At 41.0% G+C, this 27,678-nt stretch overlaps 1 pseudogene; it reads right to left on the minus strand.

The window, feature by feature from the left end:
• Nucleotides 1–11,472: 11,472 nt before the first annotated feature.
• Nucleotides 11,473–13,818, minus strand: LOC129059219 (angiogenic factor with G patch and FHA domains 1-like; annotated as a pseudogene).
• Nucleotides 13,819–27,678: the final 13,860 nt, after the last annotated feature.

Here is a 27,678-nt window from a genome sequence, read left to right on the forward strand (position 1 = left end):
TGAGCAGGCTGCCCTGGAATCTCTTTCTCAGACTGTACCATCTATTCTGCACTTAATTTTCAAAATACTCTGTTTTTTTTGTAATAAATTATGATGTACTTCTTTTGTTGTGTGTCTCTTGTTTAAATTCTTTTAAACTAAGAAGATAAGAACCAAGGTATGACATCAGCCATCAACATTTCTGGTGCCATGACCTGGGGAGAGGTTTGTCTGCTTCATTAATTTCAGTTTCCCTTTACTTGCAGTGAATACTATGGCAGTTCCAGACTACCTGTTTAACTATCGTTGCTTGTTCCAGCGCTGTTTCAGTAAAGTTCTGGGGGAAACGTTTTTAAGTCGCCTGTATTCTTTAGAGAGAGAATATATGTCCGCTCTCCTTTTGGCTGCTGCTTCTGTAGTATCGGTAAATACGCTAACCACATGGGTTGCCCTCAACATTTCATATTTGGGCTATTTGCCGCTTAGTTTCACATCTTTCTGGCCACAGTTTAGACTCGGCTTATCGTTTGTTGTCCGTTCAGCAATACTCGATCGCCACCTAGTGGCTATTGTAATTTATTTTCTGGTCAGGTTTTCTGTTTACAAAATTTTTGTTTTGTTTTGAGCAGCACATTAAGAGAACCCTGTCCCTTCAGGCTTTATGCATTTCCCAGCTCCTTGAAATCGTTCTTCAACAGGCTTTCTTTGCTGAACAAAAGATGCACAGTCATGTAGATGCCCAGTCGTAGGGATTGAATCTGAGCATTCCAGGTGTTGTAATTGGGCATCACAAATGGCAAACCAGTGAATTAGGGCAAGGCTTGTCAGCCAGACATCTGCCCCCCAGCCAGCAGTGGGGATCATCTCGGTAGGGCTGGAGATGTCCACCGCTGGGAGGAGCTAGGACGGTGTATGGCAAATGCCTATGACCTCCTAAAGCTTCAGTTAATGGGGTTTCCAGGGGATGTGCTGGACACCTTGGTGTTTCCACTTGGCTCATGAGGATGCCCACAGCCTCCTGGATTTCAGTAAATGTTCTGTCGTTGCAGGATTCTCTCGGCACCGTGGGAGCCGCTTCCTCTACTGTCACTGAAACACCCCTGGGATGTATATCTAAAAATTAGAACAGCTTTTGGCTAAATGAACTTAGAAAAAAGAAAACCTTATCTTCTTTTGTAACACTATTTAGCCTGCCTACAGATTAGCTGACGAAACATGGCTGGAGAATGAGACTGTGAAATTTGACTCCATCCTACAGCTAGATCTTTTCTGTAGTAATCAGGGAAAATGGTCTGAAGTATCCTATGTGCAAGCCTTTCTGGCCTGACATCAAAACCCAGCTCTATGCAGCACCTGTGGGCTAAAGCCTAGTAAGCCAGAAAGTCCCTCAGAACCATTAGAAGACCATCTCTTATTAAGGGGAAGGGACCCCAGACCCCACAGCCCAACACCAGCTCCAGACAGGGGCCCTCAGGGGCCCACACCTCCTTTAGAATCCCCAGCATCCCCACACTATCAGAGTCTTCTGTAGAATCTAAGCTTGTTTCACCTCCTCCTTATGCTCCTTTCTATTGGCCTTTGCCGGATACAATAGAGACCAGCCCAGCTGCAGTTACTCACAATGGGACTTCACACCATTCAGGGCCAGAGAAATTGCTCCCCTTACAGAAAGTCCCAAATGGAGAGAGGACCATCAGAGTGCTTTTTCTACTCTCAATAAATGACCTAATCCAATATAAGCAACAACTCTGATGGCCCTCAGACAACTTCAGCGCATTTACTGAAGACTTCCAGGCTCTAACTTTGACCACCATTCAACTGTACCATCCATAAATGGACCGAATGACTGCTGCCAACTTAGCTGCACAAAATTTTGCTTATTAGCAAAAAATAGAAAACACTTAAAACATTTGTTGCTTTCACCATTTTAATGCAAAATACTTTTGCAGCATAAATGTCACCATAAGGTGGAGCCTTGGGAATCCAGTATAAACTATCTCAGAAAACCTCAATGGTTCCGCAACAAGCAGCAGAAGGCCTCAATAGACTTCAACAATGTCTGGACTCCATGGCCACTGTAGTCCGAGAAAAGCAAAGAGCCTGGGGTCTTCTCCCAGCCGGGCAAAGAGGAGCATGTTTATATCTAAAAGAAGAATGCTGTTTTTGAGATCAATCAGCCTGGTCTAGTCCAAGAAAATATTAATAATATCATCACCCAGGCAGACAAAATTGAATCTCTAGGAACTTCCATGGGAATATGAAAGCAATGTCTATTACCTGCCTTACTCTCTTTAATAGTAACAGTCATTACTATACTTTCAGCTTTTACTTTTGTTCCAATTTTGTTTAAAATGTTAACTGATTTCTTGCTCTCTTGCTTATGGCAACTCCATGTTTGCATGATGGTTTTGCAAGGCTTTCAACCTTTGGCTGCCAACATCTTGCCCACTGGTTCCACGAATGACATGGTTTACACCAGGTTAGATCACACAGGAAGAAACTTTAGGGCCCAGACTAGGCAGAAATTACACCCACTCAGCAGGAAACAGCTCCAGAAAAAATGACCTAGCCCCTCAACCTCCAATATGATTATGACCCTAAGATCTCTTAGGGGGAAACTGAGGCAGAATAGATCAGAATAGGTATTCAAGAAAATGACCATGATCTTGGGATACAGAAATGTGGGGAAAAGAAAGAGAGATCAGACTGTTACTGTGTCTATGTAGAAAGAAGTAGACATAAGAGACTCCATTTTGCTCTGTACTAAGAAAAATCCTTCTGCCTTGAGACGCTGTTAATCTGTAACCCTAGCCCCAACCCTGTGCTCACAGAGACTTGTGCTGTGTTGACTCAAGGTTTAATGGATTTAGGGCTATGCAGGATGTGGTTTGTTAAAAAAGTGCTTGAAGGCTGTATGCTTGTTAAAATTCATCACCACTCTCTAATCTCAAGTACCCAGGGACACAATACACTGCGGAAGGCCACAGGGACCTCTGCCTAGGAAAGCCAGGTATTGTCCAAGGTTTCTCCCCATGTGATAGTCTGAAATATGGCCTCCTGGGAAGGTAAAGACTTGACCATCCCCCAGCCCAACACCCATAAAAGGTCTGTGCTGAGGAGGATTAGTAAAAGAGGAAGGCCTATTTGCACTTGAGATAAGAGGAAGGCATCTGTCTCCTGCTTATCCCCGGGGAATGGAATGTCTCAGTGTAAAACCCAATTGTATGTTCTATTTACTGAGATAGGAGAAAACCGCCTTAGGGCTGGAGTTGAGACATGCTGGTGGCAATACTGTTCTTTAATGCACCGAGATGTTTGTATACACGCACCTCAAGGCACAGCACCTTTTCTAACCTTGTTTATGACACAGAGACATTTGTTCACGTTTTCCTGCTGACCCTCTCCCCACTATTACCCTATTGTCCTGCCACATCCCCCTCTCCAAGATGGTAGAAATAGTGATCAATAAATACTGAGGGAACTCAGAGACCAGTGCCGGCGTGGGTCCTCTGTATGCTGAGCGCCAGTCCCCTGGGCTCACTTTTCTTTCTCTATACTTTGTCTCTGTGTCTCTTTCTTTTCTCAGTCTCTCATTCCACCTGATGAGAAACACCCACAGGTGTGGAGGGGTAGGCCACCCCTTCATTGAAACTGTGGTGACTGTACAGCCAACACAATGAGCCTTAGCATTCGCATTGTAATTGGGCTCATTCAAGCTAAGCTATCTTCATTAAGGACTTTCTGTTCTAAAGAGCATGTGCATTTTGATTTTCCCTGTCCTCAAACTTAACTTTTGCTTATTTTAATAGCAAAAAATACACACCCCAGCTGGGCATGGTGGCTCACACCTGTACTCCCAGCAATTTGAGAGGCTGAGAAGAATGGATCACTTGAAACCAAAAGCTCAAGACTAGACTGGCCAACATAGTGAAACCCCATCTCAACTGAAAATACAAAAATTAGCCAGGTATGATTGTGCATGCCTGTAATCCCAGCTACTCAGGAGGCCGAGGCATGAGAATGGCTTGAATTCGGGAGGCAGAGGTTGCAGTGAGCAGAGATTGCACCACCACACTCCAGCCTGGGCAACAGAGCGAGACTCTGTCTCAAGCAAACAAACAAAAATACACTCCTGGCTAGAGGTCTAAGATGCCAATGAGACATGCAAAATATGAATAAGCATGTACAGCTACTGCACATGTGCACCCAGAAGACCACTCAGAACAGGCTTACTAGCAGCTCCTCTTCCCCCTCCTTATTAATAATAATGTAAAACTCCCATAAGGGGGTTTCTCCAGCGACAATCCACGCTGTCTCACTCTTATGAGCAGCCTGCCCTGAAATACCTCTCTCACGGTGTACTGTATTCTGCACTTAACTTTCAAAATTTTTTTTCTTTTCCAATAAATTATGCTGTAATTCTTTTCTGTGTGTCTCTTGTTTACATTATTACAAACCAAGAAGACAAAGATCGAGGTATTACATCAGCTCTCAACACAGCAATACATCAGCCTCCTTCTTGTGGGTGTAGTCCATGCACAAAAGGAGTCACATCACCTAGGTGCTGGACCCAGAGATACGTCAAAATTTATCCTATGCACAAAGTTAAGGTAATAGAGGAGAGTCATATAAAATAGTTTCTGGGCCCAGGGACATGTCACAATGGCTCCTGTGAGCAGAGATCAGGCAGAAGAATCACATAACCGGTGTGCTGGACACAGCGATAAGCCACCCTTTCATCTGTGGGAATGACTCAGGCAAGAAAGAAGAGTCACAGCATTTAGGTGCTTGCTGCTGAGGTACGTAACAATCTCTCTTATGGGCAAAGCCCAGGTAAGAGAGGAGAGTCACATCTCCAAGGTGATTAATGTAGAAATATGTCACAAGAAACTTTTTAGGCAGGGCCCATGCTGGATCTTCTTATCTTCCAGATGTTAGGTCCGGGGATATGTCAGAATACCCAAAATACACAGGGCTCAGTCAAAAAAGGAGAGCCACATCACCTCGGTGCTGGGTCTAGACATATGTCACATCTCTTTTATGGGGAAAGCTCAGGTGAAAAAGCAGGTCACATCAAATAGTTGTTACGCAAAGAGATATGTCACAATGCCTCCTGCTTGAGTTGCCTAGGCCAAAGACTCACATCACCTTGGTGCTAGGCCCATGTTCATATATAAACATTCAACCAGAGTTAAAATGGTGGCTTATTTCTAAACCCAGCTTATAGGCAAGGGAGGACTGTCCTATCCTGACCTAGTTAATTGTAATGACGTTGACTCTCAAACCCGGTCTTAATGCCACGGGTACGACCATGGGTCCCTACCAGCAGGAAGGTCTCAAAGTTGATTGCAACTGTCATTCAGACTGTATAGTGCCATTGGGTAGTACACAGAGATTGCTAACTGCGCCGAGCACACAGGTGAGATTGTGGCACTCATATGCACACCCAGCCAACAGTAAATATTCTCATCCTCTCACATGAACACAGGTCACTGTTGAGGTTCTGAATTTCACACCTGTAGTCAGTCAAAGGTGGGAAAAATTGACATATATGGATAATCATGGGTTGGTGACTCTCAGGCCAAGATTCAGCACAACTGTGAGGCTGTGACTTCACTAAGGTGACACAGTCTGCAGAGGAATTGAGGCTCTCATGCACAAATCCAGTCTGGTGTTGAGATGGTTACTCATGGGCTTAGACCCAACATACAAGAGGTGTTGAATGTCATGCCTACAACTGTGACAGTTGTGGGATTGTTAATCTCATTCCCGGACCATTCTGCAGGTTTCATGGTGAAATTTCCCAGTGCCTAGCACCTGAGTGACTTGACGCTCTTGCATGGACCCAGCCCACAGATGGGATACTCACATATTGCTGCATCCAGCACCTTGAGGGTGTAACTCTATTCTCCTTCCTTGGCGCTGCCCACAGTGAGCATTTTGACATATCACTAGACCTTGCACTCAGGTGATGTGAGTCTCCTCTTCCGCCTTGGCACTGCCCACAGTGAGCATTTTGACATATCACTAGACCTTGCACCCAGGTGATGTGAGTCTCCTCTTCCGCCTTGGCGCTGCCCACAGTGAGCATTTTGACGTATCACTAGACCTTGCACCCAGGTGATGTGAGTCTCCTCTTCCGCCTTGGCGCTGCCCACAGTGAGCATTTTGACGTATCACTAGAACTTGCACCCAGGTGATGTGAATCTCCTCTTCCGCCTTGGCGCTGCCCACAGTGAGCATTTTGACGTATCACTAGACCTTGCACCCAGGTGATGTGAGTCTCCTCTTCTGCCTTGGCGCTGCCCACAGTGAGCATTTTGACGTATCACTAGACCTTGCACCCAGGTGATGTGAGTCTCCACTTCCGCCTTGGCGCTGCCCACAGGAAGCGTTGTTCTATATAGCTTGGCCTGGCACCCAGGTTATGTGACTCTCAGGCTTGTGCCCATATGGGACACTGTGGTATATTGCTGGGTCCACTACCCAGGTTATGTAACTCCTCTGCCTGGGCCCTGCCTACAAGGGGCATTGTGACAGATCTCTGTGCTCATTGGCCAGGTAATGTGATTCTCTTTTCCTGTCTGGTCCCTTTACACAGAAGGGATTGTGACATGTTGCTGGGCTTAGCACCAAGTTGATGTGAATCTTCTGCCTGGATCAAGTTCACAGAAGGCCTTGTGACATACCTCTGGGTCCATTACCTATTTGATGTGACTCTCCTCTCTTACCTGAGCATTGCCCATAAGAGAGATTGTGACATATCTTTGGGCCAAGCACCGGGATGACGTGACTCTTCTCCCTGCCTCGGTCATGCCCACAGAGGGAAGTGTGACTTATAACTGGGCACATCACACGGGTGAAGTGATTCTTCTGCCCAGTCCCTACCTACAGTAGTCATTGTCAAATACCTCTGGGCCCATCATCTAGACTATGTGACTCTCTACTTCTTCCTAGGGCCTGCTCACAGTAAGGATTGTGACATATTACTTTGCCCAGTACCTACATGATGTGACTTTTTTCTCATGTCTGGGCTCCGTCTTGGAGATGAATGTGACACACAGCTAGGCCTGGCCCCTAGGTTATGTAACTTCTTCTTTTTCAAAATCCTACTCACCAGGGGCATTGAAACATCTCTCTGGGCACGTCACTTAGGTAATGTTACCCTGTTGCCTGGAGCCTCCCCTCAGCAGGTATTGTGACACATTGCTGGACCAAGTATCTATGTGATATGCTCTCCTTTCTTTCCTGTGCCTTGTATACATTGTGTATTGTAATATATGGCTGGGTTCAATGACTAGGTGGTGCAATTCTTATGCGTAGGCCCTACCCACGGGGACATTGTGACATTTCTTTAGCTCTGACTCTCCTCTTCTGCTTTAGCCCTGCCAAAAATGGAGGTGGTGAAACATAACTGGACCTATCAACCAGCTAATATGACTCTCCTCTTTTGCCTGCACCCAGCATATTTTGGGTATTGTGACATATCACTTATCTCAACACCTACAGGATGAGAGGCTCCTGCCTGAGCCCAGCCATCAGTAAAAATTGTCATTTTCCCACATGAACACAGCCCACAATTGAGGTTCTGAATTTCACACCCAGAGGCAGTCAAAAGTTGGAATGTTGGCTCTCATAAGTGGATGTTGTCCACAAGTGGGTTTGTGACTCCCTGACCAAGATCCAAAACACTTGTGAGGCTGTGACTCCACTAAGATAACTCAATTTTCAAAAGGCATTAAGCCTCTCATGGAAAAATCCATTCCACCATTGAGATTGTGACTTATGTACATAGATCCAACATACAGGAGGCTTTGGCTCTCATACCCAGAACTGGCACTTATGTGGGATTGTTAATCTCCCCCAGGGACCTTCCTGAATGTGTGATTCTGACGTACACCTCTATGTGGGATTGTTAATCTCACCCAGGGACCTTCCTGCAGGTGTGACTCTGAAGTATACCTCTATGTACGTTGCAGCGAGCCGAGATTGTACCACTGCACTCCAGCCTGGGTGATAGAGTGAGATTCTCTCAAAAAAAAAAAAGAGGCAATGACCTTGCTTCCTGCCTCTGCCTGAAGTTAGGGGTCCCTGACCTCTGCTGGCACCTAGCAGTCAAAGTGGATGGGGTCGTGGTCAACTCTCAGCCGAGCACAGGGCCCTTCCCCTCTCGCTACCCCACACAGGTGAAGCTGCTGGTCATGGCTAATCTGGAGCTGCTCTGTGTCCCACAGTTCCCTGCTGAACCAGTAATATTTATGGGGTACAGTGTGATGTTTCACTGCAGCATACTACATGGTACAGTGTGATGCAGTGAAACATCACACTGTACTCCGTAAACATGTATAATTATCATGTTAATTATATGATGTTCCACTGCATCATACTACACGGTACAGTGAGATGCAGTGTAACATCACATTGTACTCCGTAAACATATATAACTATCACGTGTTAATTACATGATGCTTCACTGCATCATACTACATGGTACAGTGTGATGCAGTGAAACATAACACTGTACTCCGTAAACATATATAACTATCATGTGTTAATTATGTGATGCTTCACTGCATCATACTACACGGTACAGTGTGATGCAGTGAAACATCACACTGTAGTCTGCAAACATGTATAATTATGTTAATTATGTTTCACTGCATCACATTGTACCATATACATTGTACAGTGATCCAACCAGAGTAATTAGCATATTTAACACTTTAAACATTTATTTCCTTGTGCTAGTAAAGTTCAAAATCCTCACTTCAAGCTATTATAGAATAAACGCTACATTATTATTAGCTATGGTCATCGTGCTGTGTAACAGAACACCAGGATTTATTCTTCCTAACTGTAACTTTGTACCCAGTGACAAAGCTCTCCCCACTCCCTCATCCTACTGCCATCGCTAACCTCTGGTAACCACCATCCTACTGTCTACTTCTATGAGATGGACTTCTTCAGATTTCACGTGAGTGAGAGCACGTGGTCTTTTTCTTTCTGTGCCTGGCTTATTCCACTTAACATAATGTCCTCTAGGCTCATCCATGTTGACACAAATGACAGAACTTCATTCTATTTTATGACTGAACATTATTCCTGTGTGTGTGTGCCTGTGTGTGCGTGTGTGTGTGTATAATATTTTCTTTATTCATTCTGTAGATGGGCACTTATACACTGTTGGTAGGAATGTAAGTTAGTACAATCATTTCCCATTTCTATAGGGAGAACCGTATGGAGGTTTTTCAATAAATTCTAAATAGAACTACCATATGATCCAGCAATCTCATTGCTGGGTTTATATCAAAAGGAAATAAAATAAGCATGTCAAAAAAGATAACTGCACTCTCATGTTTATTAAGCAGTATTCACAAGAACCCAAACCACTATTTCTTCTAAGTATTTCTTAATTTACCTTTTTTTCATATATTACACCCTAAACTTTTAAAGGATTCATGTCTGGTTTCCAATTTCTGAAACTTACGAGTCACTGATTCTTTGACTGTTTCCTTCCTATTTAGAGAGTCTGGTAAAACAATTAAATTCTTTTTATTTCTTCTCAATCTAATATTCATATATAAATATATTTATATTTTCTATTAATTTGCCTTCTATAACATATATGACTACATTAATTGTGATCAGCATTTCACTTTACTAGTCCTCTTTTTGGCTCAGCCTATTTTAATATGTATTCTGTATGTTGTACATTAAATTGTTTTACAACACTTTCAATACTTTATTTTTCATTTTCCTCTTTTCCAAAGATAGCTTGACAAGCTCATAGTTTCTTTCCACATTATTTTGCTTTTTTGTTTTTCCATTATATTGACTTAAACATTTAAATATAAATTCAATATCTGAGATTTATGTGCCATATAATTTCTTCTGATGCTTCACCCCAGTAGCTCATCTCCTTGTGTGCAACATAATTTATAATTTAATCCTCACATATGGGAGACACCACATTCCAATGCCTGCAGGCAGTGTCTCTTTGTTTATTCCATTTGCCTTGTCAGAAGGGAACAACCCACATGGACCTGACATTCTTGTAATCACATGCATCTGAGTGGAGCCCTGGCCTCTTAGGTTGATTACTTCTCTGGATCATTACCTTTATTTACTTCCAGTCCTGGGAAGTTTTCTTAATTTCCTTTCAACTATATTAGGCATTCTGTGAATTCTTGTAACTTCTTGGTGATTTTAATTGTCTGCATTAAGTGTTATATTATTTTTCTGAAAAGCAGAAATATCAATAATTGCATATATGAGTGAAATATTTTACATAGATTTTCTATGGCATCTATCACCATGAGAAATTCCAAGTTTTTTTTCATTTGAAACACCCCTCTCATCAATAGACCATATTGTAATAATTTGTAGAGTGTGATTACATCATTAGAAAATTAATTATATATTATGTACATATTTTTGAAATACTCCACTGCAATAAATAGTATATGGTCAGAAGTATTGTTTTCTCTAACATAAAACTAATATGAGTAAAATTATTTTCCTGAATTCAGACCTTCTGGCTTCAATGTCCATTCTGTCTCATTAGGACTTCCCTGATCCATAAAAGACATTTGTATTTTTTGTTAATTCATAATTTATTGAAATGAATAATTTAATGTTATAATGTTTTATGGCAATTTAGGACATTTTCAATAAATATATTGAGCTTGAGGCCCTTGCTAAGTATTCCTTTTGTACTCAAAATCAGATTCTTCTGGCACAACTTCATTGCCTGCAATGGTATTTATAAGAAGTATGAATGCCAGCATATGGACTATTTCAATACTGTACTCATTTGTTCATGTATAAACATTTCATTAGCTATGAAACAAACCAAATACAAATGCTGAATGTACAGTATATATCAACATATTCAGATTCTTCACCGAAGAAAACAATAAAAGACGAATTTTCTGTGACATGTCACCTGTTCATTAGTTCTTTAGTATGATTTAGGCTTTTCCAAATATAAGAAAATGTATGCCTCACTATTCATGTTGTCTCAACATTTTTTATCTAGGTCCTGAAGGGCATAAAAAAGAATGTATATTGTCAGATTTATTTTTATACATTTTAGATGTTTCTTTTGCTGTATTTTCTGTGCATACTAGTATGAATATATGGAGACAAGGACAAATGAACATTTAAGTGGTTATATGAATTTTGCTTATATGGCTAATTGCTTATATGGATGTTGTAAATGACAAGATAAAATAGTAAAGTTTGATAAACTTATCTGTGCCCTGTGAACTTTAGTTCACTTACTGTATAATTTAATTCAGTCACTAATAATTAGTTTAAAAAGTGTTTTATAAAAGCTGCAAACCACATTTTATTACACATTTCTGAATCAGGAAGGGGTAAACTGTGACACAGCTTTCTTGTGGCACTGACTTTTGGGGAGAAACATTCTGCAATAAAATAAGAATTTCCAAACTCTATAAAAAAGCTTGAGTTTTCTTCTGTAATTAACCTTCACTCCTCAGTCCCTTTTACCCAAGGAATGGTTCCTAGGTCATCTTTTGGAAGTTTAGTTTCTGGAAAGTTTTCAGCAAACCTCTCCTGTGCTTTGTCCCAGTTGTTGTTGTTGTTGTTGTTGTTGTTTTGGAGAAGGTGAGTCTCTTTAATTGAGGATGGTTTGTCTGTCTCCAATCCTGCATGTGTTTGCCAAAGCTGAAGCTGTATTGGAATTTTTATTCTCCCACCATCCCTCCTCAGGCCTTCTCCTGTTTTCAACGCATCTTTTTCAACATCTTCTGACCTTTGTCGCTATCAGTAATTTCAGAACGAACAGATGCAGGAGCATCATCTCTTTGGAAATTTCCTTCACTTCCAATCTGCTCCCTATGTTTTCCAACTCTATCTTTATATTTTTGATTCTCCAGTATCTTATCATTTTTGTAGTCTGTATTCTGTAAACCATATTTTACTCGTATATTTTTAAAATCCTTTTCTTCTTTCCAACTCGTTTCCTTCTTAGTTAATGATGGACCAACAAATGATCATCTTTCTTATCAAGGAAAACGTGAGCTGTAACCTGCCCTGGTTCACATCCAACACAGCTATTACTGCCAGGGAGAATGTAATAAGATAACACAGTGTCTACAACTTTCACTTTATCTCCATGCTCAGGTTCATAAGGGTCACATTTAGTTTTCAGCTGAAAAATCCATTTTCCGTTAACAATTGTTCCATTTGGACTGCCTGATCCAAAAGGACATAACTTTGTAAGTCATGGTTAAAATAGATTTCTGCATGAAACTTACACCAACTTCAGGGATTCGAAGAGTATGCTCCAAATCATTTTCTCTTCCAATTGTAGCAGGTTTTACAGCAGTAATGATGAAGAATGATCCTGTCTGTAACACAGGTGATCTAACGACAATTACTCTCATATATGAGGGCCACACTTTTTCCTAATCTTCCTCCTCAGTATCTTTTGCAGTTGCATTGCCTTTACTGGTAATGCCTTCATCATAACTACCGTCGGTATGAGAGTCGTAATTTCACCTTCTTCTGGTTCACTATCAGTCTCTGTGATTTTCTCATCCTTAAAGATGAATTGAGATGTTTTCATTAACAGGAGATTCCATAGCATTTCCACTAACTGGAACAGTGAATTTTGGGGGATTATTTTTGTGATGAATGCCTATTTTGGCTTTTTTTTTCACATTTGTGAAATTGTTTTTCCCCTTGCAGCTTGTATGTTCAACACTGAAGGCTTCTTGATCCTCTCAATTCAAATCCTTTTCCTCACTTTTTTTTTTTTGTAGAAGAGTCTGGATCCTTTCTTTTCACAATTTTTCATTTTTGTTTTGTGCTATAAGTCTGAAAATGTTGCAAATCTACTCGAGAATGAAATCCATAGCGACCACTTCCCACATCACAGTAGTAATAAATTAAATCATAATATATTTCGTTCTCAGAATCTTAATAGAAACCAGTGCTGTGGTCAAAATACAGGCCAGTATTTTCATCATAACTTAATCCAGTCTGTGCTAAAGCCGCTTCTGCTGCAGCTCTCAAACTTCCATCTAATGACGAACCTTCTAAGGACGTATCTTGTGCTGCTAATGCAGATGCTGGCTCCTGTGAATTTGAGGCAAATGACCCTCTTGTCTACATTTAACATTTGGTGTCTTATCAGTACCAGGGTGAGCATCACTATTTATAACTGGTCGTTAGAATTCAAAGCAAGAGTTTCAATATCCTGATCTTGCTGATTTGACAGTTCAGTCACTCACTTTGTTTGGAAGACTAACATCATTAGAGTAGGTCTGATAATAATAATCTGAGATTGACCAAGGAGCATGGTTCTCTGCGAGTACTTCTACATCAGACTTTTATTATCTCCATTTCTCCCACAGCGGAGTACGTGACTGAGTTCTTCCAGCTGCGTGCGGAGCTCCTGGCGGTTGCTCGTTTCGCTCTGAGCAGCCGTCCTGTGCGAGGCCATAGCGTCTCCCGTTCCCGCACCTGCCGCCTGCAGCTCAGCGTTCGGGTTCCAGCTTCTCCGCTGGGCCAGCTCGGGCTCGGAGAGGGGGAGGAGCGGCCACAGCGAAGGCGCTGGCGGCGGGTACGGGCCCGAGGCCGTGAGTTCGGGCGCCGGACGGCTGCGGCCTCGGAGGGGCTGCTCGGGTCCGAAGTGGAGGCCGGCGGAGCCACAGCCACGGGGGCCGCGGGAGGAGCGTCGAAGTCCAGGGGCCAGAAGCGCTCCGGCTGTTCCCGAGTTGAGCTGCAAACAGTGGCCAAGCGTGTTATAAATCGAGTTTCCGTGTGGCTAGATATGACCTGCTGGTTACTCTTATTTTTTTTCTCCATTCGTTGAGCTATGATTGACAAATTGAAAAGTGTGTATTTTTAGGGGGTACAATAGAGTGTTTTGAGATGTCAGTAGTCTTTAAATCACCTCAGTTAAGCTAGTTAGCATATCTATCCCCTCACATAGTTAATACGTTTCTGTGTGTGTGGTGAGGGCACCTGAGATCTACTCTTGTAGCAAATTTCAAGTACACAGTGTTGTTAACTATAGTCACTATTCTGTACATTAGGTCCCAGCAGTTACTCACCTTGTAACAGAAGGTGCCCCCTTCCATGGAAATCTCCCCACTTTCCCCACTTCCTAGCCCATGGGAACCACCGTTCTACTGTTTCCATGGCTTTTTATTCTTTTATTTTTATTTACTTTTTTAGATTTTACATACAAACGAGATCATGCAGTAGTTGTCCTGTATTCGGCTTATTTCACTTAGCATAATATCTTCAAGATTTATCAATATTGTAGTAGATGAAAGAGTTTCATTTTTATTAAAGCTGAAATTATGTATCAGTTTATTTATCTGTATCAGAGGAATGCAGATACCCTTGATGATCCTGATTTTATGTCCTTTGGCTATATACTCCAAATTGGGATTAATGGTAGTTCTAGTTTAAAAATTTTAAGGAACCTCCATACTGTTTTTCATAATAGCTGCACCAATTGACATCCTCAGCAACAGTGGACAAGTGTTCTCTTTTTCGACACCCTAACACTTTTTATCTTTTGACTGTTTGATAATAGGCATCCAAACACCATGATAAGGTGATACCTCATTGTGATTTTGATTTTAATTACTCTTATAATTAGTGATGTTGAGCATTTTTTATATACCTGCTGGCCATTTGTATATCTTTGGAAAAATTGCTATTTATATATTTTGCTCAATTATTAATCAAGAAATTGCTTTTAATTCTGCTGTGGGTTCTTTTTTTGTATTGATTAGTATGACATATATTTTAGGTAGTAACATATTATCCTATATATGGTTTACAAATATTTTCTCCCATTTCCTATAATGCCTTTATATTTTGTTGATTGTTTCCTTTATTGTGCAGAAAATTTTTAATTTGACATAGTTCCACTTGTTCATTTTTGCTTTTGTTGACAGTGTTCTTGGTGTCATATCCAAAACATCATTGCCATGACCAGTGTCAAGGAGGTTTTTCCCCATTTTTTTTTAGAGGATTCATGATTACAGTTCTTATCTTTAAGTCTTTATTTCATTTCAAATTCATTTTGTGATGATATGAGAGAAAGGTTCACTTTTTTCTGTGCATATCTAGTTTTTCCTACACCACTCCTTGATGTGTTTATCCTTTCTCCATTCTGTGGGATTGGTTGACTGTATATCCTTGAGTTTATTTCTGGGTCCTCTATTCTGTTCTATTGGTTTTTATGTAGGTACTATACTATATTAATGACTACAGCTTTGTAATAGAGTTTGAAATCAGGAAGTGTGAGGCTTTCAGCCTTTTTGTTCTTCTCAGTATTTGGCTATCTGAGGTCTTTTGTGGTTCCATACTAATTTTAAAATTGTTGTTCTACATTTTAATAAAATGGCATTAAAATTTTGATAGAAATTTAACTCTGTAGGTCACTTTGTGTAGTATGGATATTTTAATAATATTAATTTTAAGAATCCATGAACACATATTTCTCATTTTGTATTCTTCATTTTCTTTCCTCAACATTTCATACTTTTCAGTACACAGATCTTTCATATTCTTTGTTAACTCATTCCTAAGTATTTCATTCTATTTGATAATATTGTAAATGGAACTATCTTTATTCCTATTTCAGATATTTTGTTGTTACTGTAAAAAAATGCAACTGATGTTCATATGTTAATATTGTATCCTGAGAATTTACTGACTTGGTTAGTTATAACAGGTTTTTTTTTTTCTGGTAAAATGGTGGTTATTCTGAATTCTGGTTAAACTTTAAATTGATAATTGCTATTATCATTTCACAATTACTTAAAATATGACCAGATGGATTCCTGCTTTCATGAATTCAATGGAATTCAAACCTTCCCATTTAAAATAATTTTGTCTGGTTGACCTAGGCCCCAGGGATTGGGGGCACCCTGTGGGAGCCCGGAGATTCACTTGGGGGTGGGAGGGAGAAGCCGTCAGAGAGGCGGCTGAGCTGGGGAAGCAGAGAGGGGCTCCGGGGACAGCCGGGAGGAGAGAGGGTCTTGTCGGAGACCCAGTGGGGAGAGAGAATGGGCCAGAAAAGGAGGAAGGGTGAGAGTGGGCAACAGGACGGCTTCCCGGCGCGGCAGGGAACTTTGCTGAAACTGCGGGCCCCGGGGAACGGCGCGGGCAGAGTGGGAGGGAGTGGAGAGGACCCGGCACACACCAAGGTCAGTGTGGAGAAAGGGACATTTCCCGGTTCCTTCGCCTCTGCCCAGCGTTCTGCGGGCATGGCCCCCCCCCAGGGGCAGGGCAGGGGAGGAGGTGGCTCCCGGCGGGCTCGGAGAACTAAGGGGCGCACACCCGCTTCGCAGGGCCGGGGTGACAGGGGAAGCCTGAGACGGCTGTGGATCTCGCTGGCCCCGTGGGTGGGCGCGGGGGGCGCGCGGGGTGCCGAGCACAAGGGGCCAGCGCCGGGGCCTGCAGGTGGCCCTGGAGGAATGTGCTGCAAGCACCCGCCCGTGCAGCGGGCCTTCCGGGAGACCAGTGTGAACAGCGCCCTGGACACGCCCTTCCCAGCTGGAACATTTGTGAGGCTGGAATTTAAGCTCCGGCAGACAGAGAAGCGGCGGGAGGAAGGACTGGAAGAAACCCAAGTGCAAAGACCTGCCCGAGAGGAGGAAGCAGACATGCCTGACCTGCGTCAAACTGGACTGTGAGGATAAGGTTCTGGGCACGATGGTTCACTGCCCTCCAGAGACGCAGACTCGGCGGGAGCCTGAGGAGCACCAGGAGGCCCGGTGCAGCCGGGCGGAGCGGGCGGTGAGGACCCCACAGCTGCTGGTTCCCCGCACAGTTCGCCTTCTCCGAGGCCCGGCCCCCAGCGGAGCCCAGCACTGAATCGCATGGCGCCCCCTGGAGCCCTGGCGGGGGTAACCAGTGGAAGACCCACCTCCCAGGGAAAGGACCCCACTGTATCCCCAGATAATAAAACTGTTCTCTCCCCCCAAAAAACAAATAAATAATTTTGTCTGATGTTTGAAAATGTGTATGTGTACTGGTCAAAATGCTGCCCATTTATCTATATGCCTAATTAGTCAAACTTTTTAATGAAGTTATTTAACATTCTTTTTTATTATGAAACAAAACAGTAAATTTGTTAATGGTTTTAATATCATCTAATATGATTGAAAATATGTCAATTTGTCATTGCCAATGAATCTTTGTGTTATTTATTTTACCCTATTACATATTCTGTCCATAAAGGTCTAAGTGGCTTAGAATCTTGCCTAACATATTGTATGTGCTAAGTACTAACTACTCGAATTCATCAAATTATCTTTCTGTACCATTCTTAAAATACAATATTATTTTATTTATTTTTATTAAAATTTTTTGTCTAATCTAATTATTTATGAAAATTATGAGGTCTGTTCAGTTTGTCCTCTTGATAAAAGCCAAAGTTCTTTTTTTCTCTTTTTTTTTTTTTTTTTGAGACGGAGTCTCCCTCTGTTCCCAGGCTGGAGTGCAGTGACACAATCTCGGCTCACCACAACCTCCGCTTCCCGGGTTCAAGTGATTCTCCTGCCTCAGCCTCCCGAGTAGCTAGGACTACAGGCATGTGCCACCACGCCCGGCTAATTTTTGTATTTTTAGTAGAGATGGGGTTTCACTATATTGGCCAGGCTGGTCTTGAACTCCTGGACCAAGTGATCTGCCCGCCTCAGCCTCCCAAAGTGCTGGGATTATAGGCTTGAGCCACCGCACCAGGCCTTTTTTTTTAAATCTCTTTATTAATATGTTAGAGAGTACAAATGCAGCTCTCTCACAGGAGCATGTTGCATAGTGATGAAACATGGGCTTTTGGTGTGACAATCATCTGAATGTTGTTTATTGTCCCAATTAGTTATTTTCTCATTCCTAAACCCTCTCCAACCTCCCATCTTTCTGAGTTTCCAGCGTTTATTTTTCCAGTCTCTATATCCAAGTGTATGCGTAATTGAGTTCCCACTTACAAGTGAGAAAATACAGAATTTGATTTTCTGTTTCTGAGTTTTTTCACTTACAATAATGGCCTCCAGTTTTATTCATGTTGTTGCAAAAGACATGATTTTATTCTTCTTCATGGCTGAGTAGCATTCCATGGTATACTTGTAGAGCACATTTTCTTTATTCAATTGTTGATTGATAAATTTAAATTGATTTCATATATCAGCTATTATGAATAGTGCTGTGATAAACATGTGAGCATGGGTATTTTCTTTATGTAACAAATTGTTTTCCTTTGGGTAGATACCAAGTAGTGGGAGTGCTGAATCAAATGGAAGTTCTATTTTTAGTCTATTTTGAAATCTCCATACTGTTTTCCATAGAGGTTGTAGAAAGTTACTTTCCCACAAACAATGTATAAGTGTTCCCTTTTCTCTGTATCCTTGCCGATAGCTCATTTTTCTGCTTTTTAGTAATAGCCATTCTGCATGGTGTAAGTTGGTATCTCATTGTGGTTTTTAACTGGTATTTCTCTGATCATTGACAAGGTTGAGCATCTTTTACGTGCTTGTTGACCATTGACCATCAGTGTCTTTTTTTTTTTTAATGTTCATGTTCTTTGCTTGCTTTTTAATGTTTACTTGTTTAATTTTTGTTGAGCTGTTTGAGTTCCTTGCATATTCTTGACACTAGATCTTTGTCACATGCAAAACTCGTAAACATTTATCTCATTCCATAGGTTTTCTGTTCACTGTGTTAATTAGAAAGCTCATTTTCAGGAGCTTTTTAGTTTAATTGAGTTCCTTTTGTCTATTTTTGTTATTGGTACATCTGCTTTTGAGATATTAGTCATAAATTCTTTGTCCAAGTCAATGTCTAGAAGAGTTTATCCTAGAGTTTCTTCTAGCATTTTTATAGTTTCAGGTCTTACATTTTAGTCTTTTAATCCATATTGAGTTGATTTTTGTATATGGTGGGACATAGGGGTCCCATTCCATTCTTCTGCATACGGCAATATAATTTTTCCAGCACAATTTGTTGAATAGGATGTCATTTCTCCAGTGTGTGTTTTTGTTGACTTTGTAAAATATCAGTTGTTTGTAGGTATGTGGCTTTATTCCTAGGTTCTCTATTCTGTACCATTGATCTATGTGTCGATTTATATCAGTACCGTGCTGTTTTGGTTACTACAGCCTTCTAGCACAATTTTAAGTCAAATAATGTAATATCTCCAGCTTTATTCTCTTTGCTTAGATTTGCTTTGACTATTCAGGCTCTTTTTGTGGTTCCATGTGAATTTTAGTGTTTTTTTTTTTCTAATTTTATAAAAAGTAACATTGGCATTTTTGTAGGAATTGCATTTAATATGTAGATTGCTTTGGGCAGTAGAGTCATTTTATTGATCATAATTCTTCCAATCCATGAGCATGGGATGTTTTTCTCTTTTGTGTCATGTACAATTTCTTTCATCAGTATTTTGTAGTTTTCCTTGCAGGGATCATTCATCTCTTTGACTAATTGTATTTCTAAGCATTTTACCTTTTTTGGTAGCTATTGTAAAAGGAAGTGACTTTTTAATTCAGTTCTCAGCTTGATCATCATTAGTGTATAAAAATGCTACCAATTTTTGTACACTGATTTTTGCATCCTGAAACATTATTAAATTTATTTATTAAACCTAAGAGTTTTTATGGCAGTCTTTAGAATTTTGTATATATCATATTATATAATCATCAAAGAGGGACAATTTGACTTTCTAATTACAACCACTTAGATGCTTCCACCAAGATCAATAGACAGAGTCTCTGGGGAGGGCACAGGTGATGGTATTTCTTTAAACTGGCCATGTGATTACGGCTGGAAGCATGGGCTGAGAGCCACTTAGCTAAGCATTGCCTCTGAAGTCTTTTTCTTTCTTTCTTTCTTTCTTCCTTTCTTCCTTTCTTCCTTTCTTCCTTTCTTCCTTTCTTTCCTTCTTTCCTTCTTTCCTTCTTTCCTTCTTTCTTTCTTTCTTTCTTTCTTTCTTCTTTCTTTCTTTCAACAGAGTTTTCACTCATTGTCCAGGCAGGAGTGCAGTGGCGCCATCTTGGCCCACTGCAACTTCCACCTCCCAGGTTCGAGTGATTCTGCAGTCTCAGCCACCCGAGTAGCTAGGATTACAGGCACCAGCCACCACACCTGGCTAATTTTTGTATGTTTTAGTAGAGACATGGTTTGGCCATGTTGCCCAGGCTGGTCTTGAACTCCTGACCTCAGGTGATCTGCCCACTTCGGCCTCTCAAAGTGTTGGGATTACAGGCATGAGTCACCGCACCCAGCTGCCTCTCAAGTTTCAATGTGCATATGAATTATTTCTGATTCCAGGCTCTCTCTTAGTGATGTGATACTGCGGGTTTGGAAGGGGTTCATGAATTGGCTTCTTTAAAAAGTCTCCTCTTAATGCTGATGTTTCTTCCACTACATCCAATATAGTAGCACTCAGCTAGAGGAAGTAAGCACAGCACAGACCTCCTGACACCCAACACTGTTACCACAACACAAATACTTTTGGCCCAAAGTGGAAGCCACCAATCACCATTTTCAAACATGTCATTTTCTGCTGGCTCTTTACAGTTTAGAAAGCCTAGAGAAGGCATCAATGTTTGAATAAGTCTGCATTTGGAAAACATGTACACATGAGTTAATACAATGTTTATTGAGCACATACTATGTGTTCAGAAGTCTGTTACAGAGCACTGTTCAGGAAACATTACATGATGTGAGTTAATCCTCATAGTACCCTGGGAGTTGGGTGCTAAGTTTTCTGTAATTTTCAGGATTTAAATGAAGGGCCTAGCGTTTCTATTTTTTCTTCCATTTTAAAAATTATTTACCTGGAAAATAAAATGTGCAGAATAAAAGCTATATCGACAGATGAAAGGGATAGAGAAAAAAGGGTGAACTGTTCAGAGAGATGTTTTATATTTATATTTACCTTCTTGTGCCTTGTGGAGCAGCTACTGAATTTGCAGGAATGGAAAACAAGTTGCTAGGTGGGGTGTCTCTAGAAGCACTGGCTTCAATGAAAAAGAAATTATAACCCCCAAATATAGAATTATTTGCTTCCACTTATCTGTTTTTCCATTTTAGGAAATTGTGGGCACCAGCTCAGGAGAGGCAGCAGGAGCCCCCGCCCGAATCTCTGGTCTCCTTTAATCAGTTCTGTGAGAGAAGATTCTAGGGTGAGGCCAGACCTGGATGAGGTCTTAGAAAAGGGTGGATCTGGGCAGGGCTGGAACAGAAAGTGGACCCCATGTTTCTGATGTTCATGCTGGTGGAGTATTTCCAGTTCTGTCTTTCCTAAGCCTGCCCAACAGAGACTTGACTCTTAGAGCTTGTGTAATTTTAATCTGTTTTAGTCACTTCCCTGTCAACTTTTATAACACATGATAACAAGAAACTTAAGCAAAACTCTTAGGGTTTTTTAGGACAATTATATGAGAAGCTAAAAACTTATTTTTACCAAGATAAAAGAAATAGAAATAATCACAACAGTAACAATAATTCTTCTGTCCATGAATAGCCCTTCAGGTGGTGACATCGGAACTCAAGGAACAGCATAAGGGAAATGGAGCAAATGCAGCCAAGGCCCCCTGTGCAGCTCCCTTCTCCCTTCCGACTACGGGATGCTGAATTCAGCCATTAATCCGTTTGCTCTAGATAAAAAGTTTCTGGACAGTAGAAACCATGAATTCTTCATCTGTTTTTCTGATGGTCATGTGCTATAGTTTAGATGTCCCCTCCAAATCTCATATTGAATTTTAGTCCTCAATGTCGCAGGTGGGGCCTGGGGAGGAGGTGGTTGAACCACCAGGTGAGTCCCTCATGGCTCTGTGCTGTCCTTGTGATAGTGAGTACTCTCAAGATCTGGTTGTTTAGAAGTGTGGCCCATCCCTCCCCCATCTTTCTTGTTTCTGCTTCTACCATGTGAGATGCCTGCTTCTCTTTCACCATGATTGTAAGCTTCCCCAGGCCTTCCCAGAAGCAGACCCTGGTGCTATGCTTCCTGTACAGCCTGCAGAACCATGAGCCAAACTCTTTTCTTATAAATTACCCAGTCTCAGGTTTTTTAAATAGCAATGCAAAATAGCTTAATACATCATATGAAAAGAAAGCAATTGATATATTTACCAGTTTGAGTATTTACCAGTTTCAGTCTCCAGACCTCTGCCTTGCTTCAACTCAAAGAACAGGAAGGGAGCAACCCCCATCTGCTGCTCCTGATTATGGGAGAATCTTCAGTTCATCTTAAAACATTTCAGTCAAAAGCCTCGTGTTTTATGTAGAAGAATGAGGGTGTCTGAAAGAATGGGTCTCTTTAATTATTTATTTTTTCTGAGACAGGATCTCTTTCCCTGTCATTCTGGCTGGGGTGCAGTGGCTCACTGCAGCTTTGACATTCTGTGCTCCAGCAATTCTCCCACCTCAGCCTCCCAAGTAGCTGGGACTACATGTGCACACTACCACAACCAGATAATATTTGTATTTTTGGCAGAGATGAGGTTTTGTTACGTTGAGCAGGCTGGTCTTGAGCTCCTGAGCTCAAGTGATCCTCCAGCCTCTGCCTTTCAAAGTGCTGGGATTACAGGTGTGAGCCACCACACCGGGCAGATGGGTCTTAACTGATTTTAATCAGGATACCTGAGAATGGAAGACATGCCTTTAATTCTTTTCCTAATACAATATTTGACAGGTATATAACTATTATTTTTTTATTCCTGTGATTCATAAGGATATGACAGTAAAAGGCCTTGAAAGTCTGTAGGAAAAAAGAGCTATATTGTGCTTGAAGCCATCTTTTACTCTGAAAGCAAGTGCCATCCAGATACACCTGTTGAGAAGATATTTTCTCCTGCTGCATTTTAGTCAAACAGCTGAGTGTGTCTTGAAGTTGTTTTTTGATTTTTAACAGGACAAGTGTATTTTCTAAGACCTCAAACTCAGGAGTGGCCATGGGGTAAATCACCGCTGCACACATGGAATGCATGCGCAGCAAATACATTTCTCACCCTGAACCAGGGGTTGTTCCCCCTGGGTGCACACGGGAATCACCAGGGAGGCTTTTAAAATTACCTAAACTCAAAAGGCAATAGATAAATGAATTCAGAATCCCTGCGGTGGGACCTGAGCCACAGTGCTGTTTAAAGCTCTCTGGGTGACTATGGGGTACAACCAAGCCCCCAAACTGCTGATTTAAATCAGCCTCTTCGGGTCAACTAGTGGCAAATGGTTTCCTGAAATGAATGGTTTAAATCAGCCTCTTCCGGTGAACTAGTGGCAAATGGGTTCCTGAAATAAATGGAAAGATTTGCTGCTGGGTTGTGCTCTTCTGATCTTACCTGCATTACCTACTTGTCCTTGCTGAACTGACCTCTGCTACATATTTTATTCCTGATTCAATCCAGTTCTACTCATACCAAATGCATAGTATGCACTAGGTGCCCTTGCATTGCTGAACCTCACTCTGGGGAGAAGTCTTTGCTGAACAATAATTGCATCCTAAAAAAACTCAAAATACTGGACTCGAATGATCCTCCTGCCTTGGCCTCCCAAAGAGCTGAGACTGTAGGCATGAGCCACCATGCTTGGCCTATACTCTAAAAACTTAAAACTATCTTACTTACTAAATTGATGTAAACATGGGAAGACCTAGAAGGTCACCAAAGTGTTAGGACATAAGTAAATACCTTGGAATGTTAATATCCATCTGATGATGCCCTGAGCAAACATGTCCCACTTTAAAACAATACAAAACAGTGCTATTATTCTGAGATATAAAGTTAAAATTTTGTGCAAATAGGTAATATTTAAATTTTTATATATGTATGACATTCATGCAGAAAGACGTATACAAAGAAATCATGTAAAGTTCAATGAATTATTACAAAGTGAACACATGTGTGTAACCTGGAAATAGAACCAGCTTCACTGATGTCCTGGCAACCACTTTCGCTCTTTTTGCTCCCCCAAAGTCACTAAGATCTTAAGAGCTAACACTGTAGATCAACTTTGTATTATTATACATGTTTTATTACAGAAAATTTAAAACATACACAAAATAAAAGAAACAGTACAATAGGCCTGTTACCCAGGCTCAACAACAACTAATAACATGTCAATTTTGTATTATCTATACTTCAACTCATTTCTCACATAGACTTTGTTATTTATTATTATTTTTTGTGGTATAAAAAGTGTGCTCATTGAAGGTAAAATCTTGGCTGAGCACAATGGCTTAAGCCTGTGTAATCCCATCACTTTGGAATGACAAGGCAGGAGGATCATTTGAGGTCAGGAGTTTGAGAGCAGCCTGGGCTGCATAGTGAGACCACATCTTTATTAATTTTTTTTTAATTAATCAGGGGCAGTGGTGCATGCCTGTAGTTCCAGCTACTTGGGATGTTGACATAGCAGGATCCCTTGATTCTACGAGTTTGAGGCTACAGTAAGTTGTGACTGTGCCACTGCATATTAGCCTGGGTGACAGAGTGAGACTCTGTCTCAAAAAAAATAAATAAATAAAGGTTCGACCTTAACTAGCTTTTTACACATAAACACACCCATATAAACAATCCCTCTTTTAAGAATAGAAGTACCAAATTAAAAATCATTAATGTGAATCCATTTTTAACTCAGACTTTATCTTTTAATAAGTTTCTTTTTTTTTTTTTTTGGTAAGATGTGCACTCATTGAAAGGTCTAATCTTGGCTGGGCACAGTGGCTCACATTCGTAACCTCATCACTTTGGAAGCCAGATCTCAGGAGTTTGAGACCAGCCTAGGCAACACAACAAGACCTCACTGGGGCAAGATAGTGAGACCTCATCTCTACAACAATTTTTTAAAAGTTGGGCATAGTGGTGCACGCTTGTAGTCACAGCTATTTGGGAGGCTGACTTGGGAGGATCACTGGAGTCTGGGAGGTCAAGGCTGCAGTGAGCTGTGATTGCATCACTGCACTCCATCCAGAGGGACAGAGTGAGGCTCTGTCAAAAAAAGGTACAATTTTAACTGTACGTGTTTGACACATCAACACATCCATATAAAAAATCCCTTTCTTAAAAATAAAAGTACCCAATTTAACAGTCATTAATATTCATGGGAATTACCTAGAAATTTTTTGTTTGCCTTGGTTTGGATTTTTATTGAAAGGGGACACCTAGAAATGTTATTTAAAATCTAGATTTGGATAAAAATAAGCCTGAGTTTTTTCTTTTTTTGAGAAGGAGTTTTGCTCTGTCGCCCAGCTGGAGTGCAGTGGCGTGATCTCGGCTCACTAAAACCTCTGCCTCCGGGGTTCAAGCAATCCTCCTGCCTCCCAGGTAGCTGGGATTACAGGCGTGAGCCACCACATTCAGTTATTTTTTTTTTTTTTTTGGTATTTTTAGTACAGATGGGGTTTCCTTATGTTGGCTAGGCTAGCCTTGAACTCCTGACCTAAGGTGATCCACCCGCCTTGGCATCACAAAGTGCTGGGATTACAGGCATGAGCCACCGCACCCAGCCAGGCTTGAGTTTTGCCTGAGAATTTGTCTTTCTAAGAAAGTACATCATATGGCAGTTACAAGGTCTCTTTTATCTAAAATATATAGAATTTAATAAATAAAAATTTAAAAAATTTACCTCAGATTAAAGGACACATCAAAACACATGTGTAATATGTTGTCTGTAGGAGTATATTTTAACAATGACATATATTATTAATAATCACTAAATGTTATAATAATTTATTAACTAAAATGAACAAAATTTCTATTATGATATCTATGAAAATACTTTCTTAGAGTAAAATATTCTCATATCTTGAAAGGGCAATGGTTAAAAACAGCAAAGATGTGGAAGTCGATGTCTTATCAAGTACTTTCTATCAAGTAAGTAGCAGACCCCTCTTCACCCCTTTTACAGAGTTATCCAAAAAGCAGTCATTTACACAAGAGCAGACAATTTTCCTAGCTTTCTATTGAGTTTACATGTTAATATTGTTATAAAATTTAACTCAATTTTCTTATAAAATTACCTGACCAAATTTTATATATTATATCATAATATATCAAAATTTATTTAGATGTCAAATAAATTTTGATATAATATTATAATATATAATGATATCATATTATGATAAGTTCCATTTACATTCAGATAATTTCCCTAGGCAGTGTCTGTCTACCACTAATTCTTTTCTCGTTCCACTGTTTGCACAGGCAGCATAGCTGGGAAAACACAGACTCACTCAACACAGCCTCTTCCCCCTGTCTTTCTCCCCCTTAAGGAATCAGTTCATCAGTCAATCAAGTCATTTAGGACTGGAGGCTGAGTACTCCCTAACATAGAAGGTCTTATTCCTGCTGCTTTCCTCAGCAGAGGGGGAGACAAGAAGGTCCTTTTAGGGGACACTTGCTTGGATATAGACTAGGCTAGTTGGAGGGCTCTGACCAGCAGAGAGACTCCACCGCAGTAGGAAGGGATGAGGCAGCTATTCTGAACCTGGAGCTCCACCACACCTTGTCCCTTAGGGAATCAGTTCATCAGTCAATCAAGTCATTTAGGACTGGAGGCTGAGTACTTCCTAACATAGAAGGTCTTATTCCTGCTGCTTTCCTCAGCAGAGGGGGAGACAAGAAGGTCTTTTTAGGGGACACTTGCTTGGACATAGACTAGGCTAGTTGGAGGGCTCTGACCGGCAGGGACAGACTCCGCCTCAGTAGGAAGGGATGAGGCAGCTATTCTGAACCTGGAGCTCCACCACACCTTGTCCCGTCTCACTGAGGCAATTTTGAGAGTCTGCCCTGGAATATGGTGGATGTTGAGAAATAATGTGGGCTTTGACGGGATTCAGGTGGTGTCCGCGGTGTGAAGACAGTAGCTGAATGTTCAGAATCTAGGCTGTTTTTCTTGTGATCAGTTGGGTTACCTGTTTGAGACCAAGTCCACTTTTACTAGGGAGGCTGAATAAATTCCACAGAACACAATGGCGCTCCCAGGATGACTGAGGAAGGATGAGAAAGGAGGAAAGTTTTTCCACCTAGATATTTTGCTACCTCAGGAATCAGGGGCTGATTAGGTTAGCACTGGCTCAACCTAATCAATTCAATTTTATTGCATTTGATCTAATTATCTTCCCCATTTTTAAGGTAGGAAGGGCCATTTCATTTGGTATTTATTTTTTCTCTGCATTTTTGTTTCATCATATATGTGTGGATCTAATACAATCAACCATAATTTGACATTTGTTGTTTCCAAGCATTTAAGAAATTATAATATCTATGCACACAATGTTAACACTATGTATAATAAATTCTCTTTCTGTGCAAAATATATAACATATGCCAATATAGGCATGTTTAATTGTGCATCTTGAAAGGTGAACAGGATCATAAGTACTTCCAGGTAGGAACTGGGACAGAAATTGGAAGAAAAGATTCCCCGATCTTCCGATCCCTGTGCTCCCAGTTCTTTGTTTTCTTGAAACTATAAGAGGACCTGAAAATGTCTCCCCTTAACTGTGTCTAGGTCCCCAGTAGAACTACAGCAAGAAACTTCTGATTGAGGCTCTAAGAAGCGGCAGGAATGAGAAAACTGCTCAGCCAATAAGAGTAAGCCACGCCCAGCCGAGGGAGGTATAAAAGGCAGGTCTAGCAGAATAACCCACACTCTGCCTTTGGACGTGTGAGAGAGCGCACCTTTGACTTGAGCTTCAAC

The sequence above is a fragment of the Pongo abelii genome, chromosome 12, assembly GCF_028885655.2.
Source record: "Pongo abelii isolate AG06213 chromosome 12, NHGRI_mPonAbe1-v2.0_pri, whole genome shotgun sequence".
NCBI lineage: Eukaryota > Metazoa > Chordata > Mammalia > Primates > Hominidae > Pongo > Pongo abelii.